This window comes from Antechinus flavipes, chromosome X (genome assembly GCF_016432865.1).
Source record: "Antechinus flavipes isolate AdamAnt ecotype Samford, QLD, Australia chromosome X, AdamAnt_v2, whole genome shotgun sequence".
NCBI classification, from domain to species: Eukaryota; Metazoa; Chordata; class Mammalia; order Dasyuromorphia; family Dasyuridae; genus Antechinus; species Antechinus flavipes.
Window position 1 is genome coordinate 22,551,351 of NC_067404.1, and position 14,127 is coordinate 22,565,477.

Below are 14,127 nucleotides of genomic sequence, written 5' to 3' on the forward strand. Positions count from 1 at the left end.
TAGGGTTCTGAGACTTCAACCGAAGGGAGGGGGGATGTTCAGAATCGGGTGGGGCGGCCGTTGGTGCCCACTGAGCATGCGCTCACGGCGGAGCGTCTCGAGGCGGAGGTAGTCCGTGAGTAATGTGCAGAGGGAAAGTTCACTCTACTTTTCTCAGCGTGGGAGGAGACTTGGGCTGAGAGAAAGGCGATGGCCTGGGTCGGGAGTGGAGTCTCTGGGGAAGGAGTGCAAGGGAAGGGGAGAGGGGTTGTTTCCCTCTAGTCTTTTTCCTCAAAGGGGTAAAAAAAAAGTGGCCACTTGAGTTGGGGAGGAAGAGATCAGCCAGATTGGGGGAAGACAGTGGGGAAAAAAGGCGGGAAGAAGACTTCCAACCTCCTCCTAGACAGCGTGCCTCGATAGCCTCAGCGGTTTTCCCGCCCTCACTTACCCCCCGCTGGGAAGATTTGTTTCTCAAGACTCCCCCCCACACTCGTCCTCCCCCAGCAAACTGCCTTCCCCCCCCCCCCCCCAGTCCCTCCTTACTAGCCCCTGTCAGATTGGGAAGGAGACGCCGTGGGAGAAGGAAAAGGCTTGCGATCCTGCTCTGGGTGAGCTCACACCGGGAAGGACGAGCCTCTTAGACGTCGGAGCTCTCCGAAGGGGCCGACGCGGGATATGGCCACCTGTCCCTCGCGGAGCTGGCCCTCAGGCCTCGAGGACGGACCATCGTCGTCCGGTGTCCTTTTTGGTGGAAGGAAGGGGCAGAACACAGGCTGCCGTTGCAGGAGAATGTGAGTGGCCCTTCTTGCCCCATTTCCTCACCCCACCCCTCCGGCCTGCTACTCATATTTTTAAACTTGATGCCCTACCATCTCTTAGTAGACTTTCTACGGTGTTAGTCAACTAGTGAAGGACACTTATTCAGCGAGTGGGGTGGAGTACGCCATTGGGCGGCCGTCATAGAACGGCAGAATTAGGACAGAGAATGGTGTTCAGGCTCGACGTTCGGCCAGAAGGAAACGCAAACAAAGCGATGTGGAGGCCCAGTGTGCTGCCTAGGAGAGGTCAATTCTTTTCTCGCTGGAGGTCTTTGAGTAAGGGCATGTGTTTTTTAGGTAGACGCCAACTTTCACGTTTGGGTTTTTTTTTTTTTTTTTCTTCTGATTGTTTTACAAAATTGCAACAGTAACTTCTTGGAAGAAAGTTTAGGCGTTTTTGGCTTGATTGCAGAATGCAGATCTAAGAACCCAGGGACTTGAACTTGATAGAAAGAAATAAGCTAAAATTCCTAACAGCCACAAAGGGAATAGGCTGCCTTCGAAAGTGGTAAGTTCTGTATCAAATTGATTGCTGTATTGGAGAGGGAAAATTTGCAACTCTCCCTCAAAAAATTTAGTTATTTAATAAAAAGCTATTTATTTTTGAGTGTGATATCTTACGCTATTTTTTTTTTTTGTTTCCTAAAATACTGTATATTTTTTGAGCACAAAGTCTTTTGAAAATGAATGTTGAAAACTACCTTTACATGTATTGGGAAAAATTAAAGACTATAGAAAATTAAAAAAAAAACATTAAAAAAGTGGTAGGTTAGTCCACAGTAGGGGGCTTCAGGCAAATGCATATGGTGATGGCCACTTTGTGTGATGTGGTGGAATCTGGTAAGAGCTAGATGGGGGCAATATGGGTATGAAGGGACCCAGTTTTATAAGTGCATGATGGTTTATCAGTTTGGTGGAAGGTAAATAGTGGAATGGATTCCTAGAAAGACAAATGACTTGTTCAGGCTAGATATCCTTCGTGCCATTTTGGTGAAGAACCTAATTAGGTCTGTTGAGTATTCTTCAGAGTGTTAACTCTAAAGCATTTTATTCTCATAACATGAAGACCATCCTGTAGATCTAAATTATAAGCTTAATTTAATAGTCTAACCAAGAGTAAGTGAGAAAAAGAAAATTTTAAATAGTTTTTCTTTATTCTTTAAATGTTTGACCAGTTAGTGGTAAGAAGTTAACAGCTCAAATGAAAATCTGTGATCAGCTATAGTGTTTCAGGCACTGTACAGAAAACTCTCTCTTCTCTCTAGTATCATTCCTAATCATTATTATTTAATTTTTCAAGGGATCTTTAGTCCTCACATGTCCCAAATTCAAAAGTTCAGAATGATATTTAAGTTCACTGTTATTGGGGGTGGGGGTGGGGGTGGAATTGGGGCAGCTAGATGTAGTAGTGCAGCAGCAACCCTGAAGTCAGGAGGACCTGAGTTCAAATGGGACCTTCTTAACACTTGCTAGCTGTGAGATCCTGAACAAATCACTTAATCTCAATTGCCTTGCCCCCCCTCTCCCAAAAATTAAATGCTATTCAGCATTTGGAGAAGATCTATATCATCATTACAGGTACAGTTTATGTACTTGACATCCTCACTCTGCTTTTATGAGCATAAAGGTGTCTTATCCAGTTATGCTTCAGTTTCTGGGTTCTCTCCTCCCTCCTCATCCCTTCTTCTTCTGTCCCCTCCTCCTCCTCCTGATGCTTGATAAAAACTAAAAAGGAAACCAAAGAATAACCACAAATAGTCTGTGGTCACCTCTATAGGATTATCAACTAAATGTCTAAGAAAATGAAAATTTCAGTGGTATCATTGGTCTGTTATATATAATTCAGTGACTTCCACTAGATTTTCTATATGTTGCTAGCTACCAACACACTGGACTCTAGACTTTGAACACTCCACAACTATTGATCATCTCCTCTATGGCTAAGTTACCTGCCTCTGCTGTTTTTCCTCAGCTAGGCTGTATGAATTCCGGTGGTGTTATTTGCTAATTCTGTTGAAAGGGAAGGAGTCTGAGTTAATTTGTTAAACTAGCATTTATTAAGTACCTGATGTGTGTAAGACACTTTGCTCTATGTAGCATCCTGTTTTCCTGGAAATGAGGGCCCTGGGCCCTAAAGCTCTGGTCCTTGAGGTGAGGGTCTGGTGTCTGAGCCTTTGGACATGAAGGTGAGGGATCTAAGGCTCTGATTTTGTAGATAAACCTGATGACTGAGGTTCAATACCTACAGATTAGTGGCTTGGTTCTGAGGTTCTGATCCAGGTAGTATCAAGTTGGTATAAGTTGTTCTTAGACTGGATTCTGGAAGTGATAAATCTGATGTCTGAGCTTCTGGTTCTGGGAAGTCATAGAGGCCTAGTATAAAGCCCTACATCTGGACCTCTAGGAAACAGCTCTCTCAATAACAGATCAGGCACCTGAGTCTATTATTCCTAAATATTCCTAGAGGTAAGGGATCTTAGGGATACAATTTTGGGCCTGGGAGGCAAATGGTCTGATTTGTTCTTCAAATATTTTTGAAGCACTTATTTTTGTGCCAGGCATGATAGTAGGACCTGAGGGTACAAAAGACAAACAAGTCCTTGCCACTCATTCCTCTGGGGTAAGGGAGACATGCAACATGTACAAAATTAAATAGAAAGTAGTTTAGGGGTTAGGTGGGGAACACACTAACAATTGAGGGTATCAAGAAAGACCTAGGGCTCTTCCCTAAATGAAGCTATAGACAAGTGGGTACAACTGTTGCAAGAGCATGGAGAAATGAGGTAGAATGTTATATATAAGGAATATAATCATGGCAGTTAGTAAACATTAACTAAAGGCTTTACTCTATGCCAGGCACAGTGATAAATGTTGAGGATACAAAGTATATTTGAACTCACAATCTAATTTTTGGACAATATGCAAATAATTATATACAAACAAGCCTTATACTAGATATATTAGAAACCATCAACAGAGAGAAGGCATAATTAAGAGAGATTGGAAAGGCTTTCTGTAGACAGTGGGATTTTAGCTAGGACTTGAAAGAAGCCTGGGATTTAGGAGAAAAACATGAGGAAAAAAAAAATAGGGTCTAATGTGCAATCAGTCTGGAAATTTAGGGTTAGAGCCAGTTTAGGTTGGAGACAGATTGTGAAAGTATTGTATAAATGTTAACTATGCTTAGGAAAGGACATTTACAAAACAAATCATATTGTTGCAGTGCTTTTCCCCTCACCCACATTAATATATCTTTCCAGTATAACTGAGGAAACTAAGGCAGAAGAGGAGTGAATTTAAATCCCAATCCTAAAGGCGGCACAATGAGTGAACTCAAGTTTATTGTATTGTATAAAACACCAAATAAACCAGCAAACGTGTGCCAGAGAGTTATTTGTTGAATTTGTTTTAGGGCTTTAAAGGTTTTTAAAGGGATTTTTAAAAGTTTTATTTCTGGAAACGGAGAAGGGTGAGTATCTCATATCTTCTCATATCCCCCATCCACCCAAAAAAAGGATTACTTCTATGAAGGTATTTCATACTATGGTTTATACATTGAAAGATACTATTTCTCACTGCTGTGGTAGGTAGGTAACATCTGGCACATCCTTGGGTATTGACAATAGGAACTAGTCTGATGACAGGGAATAGAATTGTGTGGGGGACAGTGTTTACTCAGGATCTGAGCTTCTCGAAGAACTGAAGGTCAGTTAGTTATTCATTGAGGAGAAAAAATAAGATATACTTATTTTCTCTGATTAACTAGCCATCGCACCATCTCTTGAGCTCATAATTTGTTTTAGAAAGTTGCTTTCTGTCTCCTTCACTGAGCTATTTTCCTGTATCCCAACAAGATCACAGATGGGGGCATGGAGCTCGATTTTTCTGGTTCTATCTGTTGAGCATGATTACAGGGTCAGTACTCACAAGTGCTGCTGCTTTTTTGGGAAGAGCACAGGAAAGTGCAGCACTGGGAAGAAAGTGAAGAGAACACATGAATGTATTCTTTTTAGACAAGTTCCAGAAGAGCTTGTGCAGTGAGTGGCACCTAGGTATGGAGGGCTTAATTGCTATTTGTGTACCATCAGATTCAGTCATCATTTTGAGCTTTTTTTTAATCTTTAAAATTTATTTAAAACAAATACAAAATAAGAAAAAAAAAAAAAGAAAAAAAACCATAACAACCATCGTCAGGCTGAGCAGAACATCAGGGCGCATTTAAAATATGTAACAATAAATTTCCATTCCAAGAAAATGTATATTAGAAGTCTTCTAATATAAGACTTATTCATGATTATCCATCTTTATTTCCTTATAAGTTTTCTTTTGTTCTCTGTTGTACACTTTTTACTCCCCCCCCCCCCCTGCTTCATCCTTACTCCCCACCATCCCCAAGCAGGTTGCAGTTAAGCATGGATGTATTTGTATGTATTTACACACATATAACTCCACATACCCCCCATACATATATCTATATACACACATACATACACCTATAAACATATATACACACATTTCCATATATATATATATATATACATAGACATGCATCTAAAACAATATTAATATGGCTGACATATAATGTAGATTTCTTTTTTCATCAATAGTATTTTTTCTAGTTATATGTAAAGATTTTTCAGCATTCATTTTTGTAAGATTTCAAGTTTCAATTTTTTTCTCCTTCCATCCCCAAGACAGCAAATAATCTGATATACATATACAATCATCTAAGTTTTTCTCTTGATTGAATCTTTTCAGTTTAACTTTGAGATCAACTGTAATATTCTTCTCTAAAATATGTTCTTTGGGAGCAGGTTTCTTGGGGGGGCTTCTAGAGGCAGCCTTAGTTTCAGTTTAGTAATCACCCCAAATGCCTTCAATGTCTTGTCTCCTTCCTTGGGCCCAGTTAGCTTTCTTAGAGGCCTATCTCTCCTTGGTTCCGAGAGTTCCTGCTGTTAGTCCTTTGCTTCTGCCAGCCTCTGCCTCTAGCTCCCTCCAAATATCTCTGAATCCAAAGGTTTGTGCTTCTGTCTCCAGCCAGCACAAAGGTGGAAGATGGAATGAATCTGTCTCCTCCTCTGAGAGCTTCTAGTGGACTTGTCCTTTCTGGCCCTGACAGCTCCTCCTTATATGTTCCACATTGAGTACGCACCAATCATTATATCATTAGGAAACCATTATTTGTTGTAGGATTAAATTAATGCTAAACTAGATTTAACCATTGTCTCCTCAATTCCACTTACTTAGCATCTTGTAAGAATCCTAACAATCAACAATTTCTACCCCTGTCTTTTTTTCCTAATAAATTCTTTTCCTTATCATTGTGTTTGTGTATATCTCTTTATTTCCTGTCCCTGATAACTCTTCTACTTGTTAGAATTGTACTCTAACCTCTTCCCCCCATGGATCCCTCCCTTATCTTCTCCCCAACCTTTTCTCCTCCTCTTTATCCCATTCCTATTAATCTGCACACATTATTCCACTCCTGTTGATCTAAAAATCCTCTTTTACCCGATCTTATCCCATACCATCCTTTATAAAACCCTTTCCCATTGATCTATGCACCTTGTCCCATGCCCTTCTATACCCCATTTTATGATATTCCCTTCTCCCCATTCCTTTTTTTGAAGAGTGTAATATATATATGTATGTATATATCTATATGTATGTATGTACTTTTTTATTTAACCCATTTCTGATGTGAGTAGGTTTTCAGAACTCCTAGCCTCCCTCCCCCATCTACTTCTCTTGTGTCAATTTTGCATTGAATTCTCATAGCATCATTATTAGTAATGTCAATCTTAGATATATGGTATATATTTCCATGTATAAAACATAGAATTTATCTTTATTGAGTCCCTTGAAGTTAGTCATTGATGTTGGTTCTTATATATTAAATTTTCTATTGAGTTCAGATTTGTTTGAAACAAAGTCCTAAAATTCTGAGCTTTTTTTTTGTTTTTTTTGGTTCATTTTTTTTTCAAATTAATTTGGCTGGATATGATAATTTCAGCTGTAGGTCTAGTTCTTTTGATTGTTGATATGTCATATTCCAGGACCTACAGTCTTTTATTGTGGCTACTGATAAGTCCTGTACAATTCTAATTGTGATTCCAGAATATTTAAATAGGCTTTTTTTTGTTTCTTGTAAAATTTTCTCTTCAATCTAGGCGTTTTGAAATTTAGCATTATTGCTACTATATGTTGGTGATCAGTGGATTTTTTTCTATCTCCACTTTTCCCTCTTCTATCATTTCAGGACAATTTTCTCTGATTATTGTACTATTGTATCAGGATTCTTTTTTTTTTGGGGGGTCACAGTTTTCAGATAGTCTTATTATGTTTTTTCTTTGTGATCTGTCTCCAGATCTATTGTATTTTTTATTAGATGTTTCATATTCTCTTCTATTTTTTCATTCTATATATTTTGTTTTGTTATTTCTTAGTCTCTTATAGCCTCATTGGCTTTCCCTTGCCCAATTCTAATTTTCAAAGAATCTTTTTTTTTTTCTTGAGTCTGGATCTCTTTTTCTAGTTGATTGACTTTCTTTTCATACTTTTCTTTTTCTTGGATGGTTTATTATTTTTTTTCTTCAATCTCATTTGATTCTTAAGGTCCTTTTTTATTGAAGCTTTTTATTTTCAAAATATATGCATGAATAATTTTTCAACATTAACCCTTGCAAAATTTTGTGTTCTGATTTTTCCCTTCTTCCCCCACTCCCTCCCCTAGTTGGCAAGTAATTCAATATATGTTAAATATGGTAAAAATATATGTTAAATGCAATATATGCATGCATATTTATATAATTATCTTGCTACACAAGAAAAATCAAAAGGGAAAAAATTAGAAAGAAAATAAAATGCAAGCAAACAACAACAAAAAGAGTGAAAATGCTATGTTGTGAACCATACTCAGTCCCCACAGTCCTCTTTCTGGGTGTAAATGGCTCTCTTCATCATAAGATCATTGGAACTGGCCTGAATCATCTCATTGTTGGAAAAAGCCACATTAAGGTCCTTTTTGAGGACTTTGCAGGAGGATGGGGAAAGGTATTGTTGTTTTGTTTTATCTTTTGGAAATACTTTCTTCTTTTTTATTGTAATAGTTTTTTTATTTTTTGAAATACTTGCAAAGACAGTTTTCAGCATTCACCCTTATAAAACCTTGGGTTCCACATCTTTTTCCTTCTCTCTCTCCTTCTCCCTAGATCACAAATAATCCAGTATATGTTAACTATGTGTAATTTTTTTAAACAGAATTCCACATTTATCATGCTGTGCAAGAAAAATCAGATGAAAAAGGAAAATGAGAAAAAAAAAACATGTGAACAAACAACACAGGTGAAAATAATATGTTGTATTCCATACTCAGCTCCACAGTCCTCTCTCTGGGTGTAGATGGCTCTCTCCATCACATCTATTGGAATTAACCTGAATTACCTCATTGTGGAAAAGAGCCAAGTCCATCACAGTAGATCATCGAATTACTGCATACAATGTTCTCCTAGATCTGCTCATTTCACTCAGCATCCGTTCATGTGAGTCTCTCCTGGCCTTTCTGAAATCAACCTGCTGGTCATTTCTTATAGAACAATTATATTCCATAACATTCATATACCATAACTTATGCAGCCATTCTCCAACAGATGGGAATCCACTCAATTTCCAGTTCCTTGCCACTACAGAAAAGGCTGCCACAAACATTTTTGCACATGTAGGTCCTTTTCCATTTTGTATGATCTCTATAGTATATAATCCCAGTAGAGACACTGCTGGATCAAAGGGTATGCACAGTGTGATTTTCCTTTGGGCATAGTTCCAAATTGTTCTCCTGGATGGTTGGATCAGCTCACAACTCCACCAACAATGTCTTAGTGTCCCAATTTTCCCACATCGCTTCCAGCATTAATCATCATCTTTTTTTGGAAATACTTTCACTGAAAGTTGCAACCTCCACTTTTACTACTCTGTTAGTGTATTCTTCCTCTTGTGAAGTTAAGCTCTGTTTATCACCCTTATGTATATTCCTTTTCATTTTTGACTCTGGTAAATATGGTTTACTTTTAGAAGTTGTTCAAGTTAAGTACTTCACATAATGAGCTATTCTCTTTTGATGAACAGGAATTTGCATGTTTTTCTTTGTTCAGTTGTGTTTCAAATGTGATCAGTGCTTAGTATATTTTTATTTGTGAGTTCAAAAAGAGACTTGTTGGATACAAATTTGCCAAGAAGACTACTATCAAAGTTAAAAGATTTCAATCATGAAACTCTTGGAATATATATATAGAAAGTACCCATCAAGCCATTTTCATTAACCCTTGGAGTAACTGAAGAGAATATAAGCAGAAGTAATGTAGTCATACATTTATTTTCAGTTCCCATAGATACAATTGTATATTCATAATCTTGGTTAAATTTTACCCAGTTTGTCAGTGTCTTGATGCTTTGTCTATGTACATTTGGAAAGAATTGTGAATTCTAGATTTAGAATGTTTATTGCAGTCTTAAAACTGCAAAGGAATCATCAGTTCTGAGAACTGATTTTTCTGAGATGAGAAAGAACTAAATAGAGCACAAAAACTTTAAAAGTAAACTTCAGGAATTCCATTTTGAAAGAGTTTTAACCTGAAGAACTTCATGGAAGAGTAGAGAGGACTTTCCTTATCTCATATCCATATGTAATCTTGGAGTCTTGTAGTTTTTTCTTTGCTAATAAGTACAAAAACCAGACTTAAAAGTAAAAATGAACAATGTAGTCTTGCAAGATAATTGGATTCTGGGTCAGAGAGGTTGAATCTTGCCTTTGATAATAACTTTGTGACCACAGACATAATCACTTGTCTTTCTAGTACCTTAGTTTCCTCATCTGTAAAGCTAAGATCCTACTGTTTATAATCTGGTTAAGTCACTTTCTCCTTACACCTCTCTTTACACCTTTCAGATACTGTAAGAGCAGACCAGCAGTTTTGAAAATATCACATTCCCTAGAAGAACCAAGAGAACATTGTACACAGTAACAAGATTATGTGGTGATCAACTGTGATGAACTTAGCTCTTTTCAACAATGAGATGATTCAAGGTAATTCCATTAGATTGGGGATGAGAAATGCCATCCACATCCAGAGAGAAACATGGAGACTAAATGTGGATCAGAGCATATTATTTTCACTTTTTTGTTGTTGTAGCTTGTTTGCTTGTTTTTTGCCCTTTCTTTTTTTCCTTTTTGATCTGATTTTTTTTTTTTGCACAATATGACAAATATGGAGATATGTTTAGAAGAATTACACATATTTAACCTATAAAGGATTGCTTGCTGTCTTAGGGAAGGGGATAAGAAAGGAAGAAAAATTTGGAACACAAAAATTTTCAAAGATGTATGGTGAAAACTATCTTTGCATGTATTTGGAAAAATACACTGCTATTAATTTTTTTTTATTTAAAGGAAGAAAATATCACATTCCCTTTTACCCTGGCAGACAGTCCTTGGAGTGAAGTATGGAAGACTATCTCCTCATTTCCAGTGACTTGGCAGGACAAGGAATTTAATCCATTGAGAAGTTTTTGTTGAAAAATTAGCTTGTTAATTGTATTTGTCCCTTCAATCTCTTTACACCCAGAGGAAGTGGACTTTATACCTAGATGGAATGAGGTTTTGAAGGATTACAGTGTCTACTCTCCTCTACTACTTTGGTAGAGAATCTGACCCACAGAAGAGTTTTTTCAGTTGAAAAATAAGTTTCTTTGTTGTTTTAGCCTCCTATATATCTTTTCATCTAGAAACAGGACCTTCAAGCAGAATAGGATGAGTTAAACACACTCCTGGCCTTCAGTGTCTTGGCATCTAATCAACTGAAGTTTTATCAATTGAAAAATTAGCCTCTTCATTATTTCAGCATGTTTAGCTGACAGCATGACTTAGTGAATGAGGAAATGGACAAGTTAAAAAATGGACGTGATGACATGTTCCTTCCTGCTTCCTCAAGGAGAACTATAATCTTGATATTACCTTTGAAATCTATTCTTGGGAAGTAATAGAGCAATAGAACTTGAGGTAGCAGACTGAGACTCCCATGGTCAGCTTCCTGCTTAGGTCCAGGATGGAGAACCCACTGCTAGAGTTGATTGCTTCCTACAGATAATGAGTAGGGTTGGTCTTACTGACCAAGAATCTGCATCATGGGAGAAATCCAACTTTGATGATGAGAAACAAATTCTACAAACATGTAAATCTCTATTTTTTGGCTGACCAGAAGAAATTCTCCAAAACACCCCCTAACTAATAGGGCATTTGGGTAGCAGTTCTGAAAATCCTTACCCTAACTTCATTCATTGGGGTTGTATATTTTGGCCTGTGTTGTGCAGTACAACTAGAGAGTAAAAGATTCAGGTTTCTTATTTGGCCATTTGATATTCTCCAGAATACCTCATCCTGCCCAAACTGCTCCCAAGTGACAGTGGGCCGTCCAAAGGCTTTATTAAGCAGTTTGAACACAGCAGCTCCTGATGCTGGTGGTGGTAGTGGGGCGTTGGAAGTATTGTGACTGACTTGGGTATGTTCTCCCAAAATGTCTTGCTTTTGAAAAACCAGTAGATTTTCAACAAAAGGCTAGCTGAGATAGTGTTGGGAGTAAAAAAACCAAAAAGATGATAAATTGTAATGATGGAGTCAAATAACGTAGTGAAGTGCCTCTCAAAAACTGTACTGTGACCCTATTTAGCAACAGTCAGAACAAATGGCCTTACTCTAGAATTTCCCCAAGCACTCCTAGACCCAATTCTCTGATATCCAAGAAAAGGCTGGTATTAGACTTGTTTTAATGGACCTCTTTGGTGTTTAGAATCTGTTTTCTAACTCCTCCTCTGGGTGGAGGGCCCCACCTACTATCATCTTCCCCATTGGAAGTAATGATTTAGTGATGAAAATTTGCATGTAGATATTATCTGCAGGGAAATGGCACTCATCATGATGAAAATCAGTCCTCAGTATCCTGATATCTACCCCTAAAGTAGTACAGGGGTTTAAGATATGTTCCCACAACTGGGGGGTAGGAGAAAAATGTGTGTAATACTCCTGAATCAGAAATAGCTTATGTATCTTTGGACAGAAAAGTACAAAAAGAATGAAGGACTGAAAACTAAATGGTCCTTCTATGATAAAGTGGGATATTTCCTTTATTTAGCCAGCAGTAAGACTGAAGATTATGATTTGAGAACAGTGATAATAGATTAAGCAGTACCTTTGAGCTTTTGTTTCTAGTGCCAGTTCCTTTAATACACAGAAGAAACTTATTACAAGTACCAGAATATCTTCTGTCCCTTTTATAGGATTTTATTAAGCAATTTTATGTTTGTATAATTTTATGCTTATATGTGAAGTTGGGTGAGAAGTGAGGTGGATAGATTGTTGTGGTCTGGGTTAAGTATTTAAGTCATGGAGAGACCCACCTATTGGCATCCATGTCTAGACAAGAAACAATGACTTATTGAAATGATGAATGATATATTCATTCTTCTGCATCCTGTTTTGTGGATTCTGTGTCTTCCTATGTATATGTAAACCCTGCTTTGTAATGAGCCTATATATATAAACACAAAGATATATTGAGATATTATTCTCCTTGGAATATCAGGCGGGGTGAAGGGGAAGAGTAGGTCCCTTGCCTTATTTTATTTGGTGTTTTCTCTTGGAAACGTAAGGAAGGCGAGATTAATGATGCATTTTGAGTTTATTTTCACAGATCTGGGATCAATATGTATACTTGAGAAAGACAGCCTGAACATTGAATTGGAAGTCTACTTCATCATCTGCCTGGGGTTGGAAAATGCATCACATCCTTCAGAGAAAGAAACTTACCTTTCGAGGAGGCTAGTAACATGTCTCTCTGAAATTGGGCCCAAGTACTGCCTTCCATTTCCTCAACTAGTCAACATTTTTCTCCTCACCCTTAACAATATTCCCAAGTAATAAAAAAAAGTAAGTATTCGTTGCCTGGTCCTGAGGTGATGTCATCTACAAACTGACTCACTCACCTTCACCCCGGGAATGTCAAGAACCCCCATCCCAATCATAGTATGTTTCCCAAGAGAGCATTGTTTGCCTTTCTTGATTTATTACCTGCATATGGGATCTAGGATGTAGAGGTATTGTGCAAAGGCTTTAAAATGTCTTTTCTCTGCTCTTCAATTTGAGATAGGGTCCCAGGAATACTTACTTTGTAATAAAGTCTGTCAGTTTTTGTGGAAGGAAAAGAGGTATTGGATCACTAAATACCAAATGTGTTTTTCTGAGGTGCTTGATTAGGACCCTTTCTAATAAATTTTGTCTGTGTTGGCATCTTAGGTTTGATCAGTTTAAATTTAATTGGATTTGCTACATTAAATGGGAATTTACTTCATTTGTAATGAACTGGGGATAGATAATAACTGGCAAATGATGGTACCATATCTTTGTACCAGATTCATGAGACGTGACATAGGTATTCCTGATGTTCTTTAGAAACTTGATTGAGGAGAATCAGTTTGTGAGATCAAAATAAAAAGGTAAGAAAATGTAGATGTACATATGACAAAATCTCTATTTCCTCTTTGTTCTTGTTTGTCATTTTCAGGCTGTTATCTCCATACTACCAGTGAGATGGATGACCAACCTTGACTGCTTGCTGTGGCAGTTTTAGCTGTGGCCTAAGTTGGGCACAGTGGAAGATGAATTGGCACAAAACTTACATAACTGCAGTGATATGGAACAATGTGGAGCCAGCAGAATGGGACACAGACTGTTACTATTGTGAGAGAATCCTTTGGCTGGGACTGGACAGGCATGGTAGTTCCTATGAAAGTTGAGCTGCTGGTGAGATCGTGCCAAGAAGACTGATCCCAAACCTCAGTCCTTTTCTCCTGTTTCCTCCTCTGGTTGGTTGTTCATAGAGTTGATATCAGCAAGTTCCAGAGACAGTTCTTTCCTTTATTCTTTGCCTTGTGTATAAGTTGGAAGGAGGTTTGGGGGAAGACTCAAGGGAAGCAGTTTCTTTACAACTGTGCTATGTGATAGCTTCTTTACTGTGTTTTAATAAACCATGTGGCTGCTGAAAAGCAAGTTGTCTTGAGTGTTATGAGGTTAGTTGACAGCTGATTTCCCACATATGGGATCAAGGTGGAACCACTGAGAGCGAAGGGAATATTTCCATAATTTAATTTTTCTGCACAATATTTATCTTCTTTTCTTCTAGATGATAATTTGATAGTGCCTATTGAGGACAGCTAAACCTGCCCAGCTACACCCATAGTGGTGAGGTGGGAAGGGAAAGGAGTATAGAAGAGGGTCTGAGAG

At 38.0% G+C, this 14,127-nt stretch overlaps 1 long non-coding RNA gene across 2 annotated transcripts; it reads left to right on the forward strand.

Moving 5' to 3' along the window:
- Positions 1 to 37: 37 nt before the first annotated feature.
- LOC127542774 (uncharacterized) lies at positions 38 to 13,889 on the forward strand. Of its 2 annotated transcripts, XR_007948815.1 has the most exons (5): positions 38 to 770; positions 8,058 to 8,338; positions 9,742 to 9,879; positions 12,539 to 12,774; positions 13,409 to 13,889. It is a non-coding gene; the product is annotated as an uncharacterized LOC127542774 (long non-coding RNA). The 2 variants fall into 2 exon arrangements; XR_007948816.1 differs by lacking the exons at positions 8,058 to 8,338; positions 9,742 to 9,879 and having other exon boundaries at positions 60 to 770.
- The last annotated feature ends 238 nt before the right edge of the window (positions 13,890 to 14,127 follow it).